This window comes from Cynara cardunculus (assembly GCF_001531365.2).
Source record: "Cynara cardunculus var. scolymus isolate 2C chromosome LG 9, CcrdV1, whole genome shotgun sequence".
Taxonomy (NCBI): Eukaryota; Viridiplantae; Streptophyta; class Magnoliopsida; order Asterales; family Asteraceae; genus Cynara; species Cynara cardunculus.
In genome coordinates, this window is record NC_037536.1 from 4,868,115 (window position 1) to 4,871,564 (window position 3,450).

General features: G+C 39.9%; 1 non-coding gene across 1 annotated transcript; it reads left to right on the forward strand.

The window, feature by feature from the left end:
• The first annotated feature begins 2,861 nt into the window (after window positions 1-2,861).
• On the forward strand, window positions 2,862-2,968 carry LOC112518768. The gene has a single exon (XR_003069842.1). It is a non-coding gene; the product is annotated as a small nucleolar RNA R71 (small nucleolar RNA).
• The last annotated feature ends 482 nt before the right edge of the window (window positions 2,969-3,450 follow it).

Below are 3,450 nucleotides of genomic sequence, written 5' to 3' on the forward strand. Positions count from 1 at the left end.
TCCAATAAGTCTCAGGCATTCCAAGAAAAGTCATGATCTCAATCAAATAGGCCTTAGAGGCCGTGTGCAAGAGTGCATCATTCTCATAATCTATGTGAGGTGAGTGTTGTTTCAATTCTAAGTCAAGTGGTGATACAATGGATGGGGTAAAGCTCTTTTGCTTACTATTTTCTAGCAGCTTGAATGCTGCAGCATCCACTGGGACAACATCAGTTCTTAATTCCTCTATTTCCTCAACATTTTCCTCTTCTATTTCCTCATCATACTCTCCCTCCAACTTAAGGCTTTTCTGAATTCTCTCTTCCAAACACATCTCCTCTGTCTCAGATATTCTTGAACACTCTTCCAAGTAATCAGGGTACTTTAGAGAGTTGAAGACATTAAATGTTACTTTTTGGTCTTGGAGTCTCATGGTTAACTCTCCTTTCTGGACATCTATCAGAGTTCTTCCGGTGGCTAGAAATGGTCTCCCTAAGATAATAGGAATGTCCTTATCTGCCTCAAAGTCTAGAATGATAAAGTCTTTCGGAAATATGAACTTATCAACTTGCACTAACACATCCTCAATCTTTCCCTTAGGGTATGCTATGAATTTGTAGGCCAATTGGAGTGTAACTGTGGTAGGTCTAGCCTCACCTATGCCTAAGATATTGAAAACGGATAAAGGCATGAGGTTGATACTAGCACCTAAGTCACACAAAGCTTTCCCAATCTCTTTCCCACCTATAGAACAAGGAATAGTGAAACTTCCCAGGTCTTTAAGCTTAGGAGGTATCTTGTTGGTCAGAAGTGCACTACATCCTTCAGTAAGAGCTACGGTTTCATACTCGGTCAAATTCTTCTTCTTACTTAAGATGTCTTTGAGGAACTTAGCATAATTAGGCATTTGCTCAATTGCCTCAACAAGTGGTAAGTTGATGGGCAATTCTTTGAATACATCCAAGAACTTCTTAAAATACAATTCCTCTTTCTGGTTCCTCAACCTTTGGGGGTAAGGAACATAAGGAAGAACTGGTTTTATCACATTCTTGCTTGGATGTGTTAAGCCAGATGGGTCTTGAATGCCTTGGGTCTTTGAGGTGCATTTGGAGGTTCAGATGAAGTCTTAGCATCAAGCTTAGGGGTCTCTAAAACCTCAGTCTCTTTTGACTTCTTTAAAGCATCCTCAGGAAAAAGTAAGGGATAGTCTAATCTAAGGGGGTCAGAAGTGGTGGTCTCAGATGCTTGCTTTTCTAAAGGTTGGACCGGTCTTTCTTTGGCAGGGACCAATGCTGTAGCATCAGTTTTTGACAAACTTGGTGCAGTAGCATTTTGCACCTTTCAATCAACTCCTTCCCACTTCTAAGGGTCACTGCTTTCACATGTTCCTTTCCTAAGGCTCTCGAGACTTCTGTGTTACTAGGCAAAGTACCAAGGACTTTATTGGTCTGATTGAGTGCAACTTGACTGACTTGGGTTTCCAGATTTCTGATAGCAGCACTTTATTGATTAAAAAGAGATTGATTTTGAGAGTTTTGTTGGGTTATCAAAGCTTGATTTTGAGCTTGAGCATGCGCAAATAACCCTTTTATCATTGCTTCCAAAGAAGATGATAAATCAGCCTGTGGAGGTGGCTTGTTTTGAAAAGATGGTTGGGAATTCTGAAAACTTTGTTGGTGAGAGTTAGAACTGTTTCCGTGATGTTGTGGTTGGAAACTAGAAGTTCCTTGTTGTTTAGGTACGGGTGGATTTAAACATGGATTGGTCCATGAAAAATTCGGGTGTTGTTTCCAACTTGCATTGTAATTGTTGGTATAGGGACCAGATCCCTTATAAACAAAATTTATGGATTTAGAATTATGAGGACAATGTTCATACGAGTGTTCCCCACCACAACACACACACTGCATAGATAGGACTGTTGGGACAGGTGTATTAGCAACTTGCTGTCCTCTATGACCAGAAGTTACATTTTTCAGCAGGTTGGTCATGGAGGTAAGCTGAGCTGTTAATGCAGTATATGCATCTTGTTAGCTCTGTTATTCATCTCTTGTAAAAGTATAGAAAAAGTATTCTGCAAGTATTGACAGAAGCTTATCTTCCACAGAAGACAACAGAGGACTAACGACAGAAGCCTTAAATTCGAGCAAGTAAAGTGTGACAGAACCTCTGATGTCTCTCACAAAGGTTCTGGAAAATAGTCCTCTGTCAATAAGATCATGCAAGTTAATTACTGCAGAGCCTCTGAGATGGCTCACAAAGGGTCTGCGGATTTCGTCTTCTGTGAAGATCCTCTTCCAACTGTTTTTCAAAGGTTGTTAGCTGCATGTGCTTCTCACATGACTAGGACTTAATCGACTTTATTTGGACGACTTAGATGATTTCACGCGTCAAGAACTTGTTAGTAAGGTCGTTAGGAACTAGTATAGATAGCGGCTAAGGCCTTTGTATTCAGTGTGCTTCCGTATTGTAATCGTCTTATTTTTCAATTGAATGAATTGAAAAACCTTTGAAGCAATTCTCCTGTGTTCATCTTCTTCCTCATCTTAATTGTGTGTTCTTGGTTTATTTTACTCTGTTTTGTTCTTAATATTGTTTCCGCTGCACTTTAATCATCTTAAAGTTCATTCAGAGTATTAGATGAAATATCAAAGCTGAATTTAAGGTCCAACACATCTATGTCATGTATCCCAGCAGTCTTTTTCTGTGATTGAGCACGAGGGTCGGCCCAATGCCCATTGTTGGCTGATATCTTTTCTAGGATTTCATATCCTTCATTATAGGTCATAGCTGTGAAGGCTCCGCCCGCAGTCGCATCGAGCATTTGTTTTGCCATGGGATTTAACACATTGTAAAACGTCTCGAGTTGAATACAGTACATAATGCCATGGTGTGGGCATTTCCTCAACAGCTCTTTGAACCTTTTCCATGCGTCAGGAACAGCTTCATCGTCCATTTGTTTGAAAAGACATATCTCATTTATGGACTTAGCGTTCCTTGTTGGTGGGAAATATTTTCGCAAATTTTTTTTCGCCATGTTACTCCATGACGGCACAGAACCCGGAGTTAACGAGTTAAACCATGCTTTTGCCTGATCCCTCAAGGAAAATGGAAACAAAGTGAGTCTTAGAGAGTCATTTGACACTCCCGGGATCAAGAAGGCATCCGTGATTTCCATAAAAGATTTTAAGTGCGAATGTGGGTCCTCCGATGGTAATCCGGCAAATTGGCCATTTGTTTGCTACATGTGAAACATTATCGGTTTTAGTTCGAAATGGAGAGCGGTCATATGTGGTCTAACTATCCCGGAATTTAATTGCTCAAAATCCGGAATAACATAATACATGATCCTCCCATTTTTGGAATTTGCCAAATTAATAATATTCGGAGTTTGTGCTCTTTGGTGCTCATTAGGTTCCGATTCTGTGTCCAAATTATTATCATTACCATTATATGGATATCTTTGTTGAA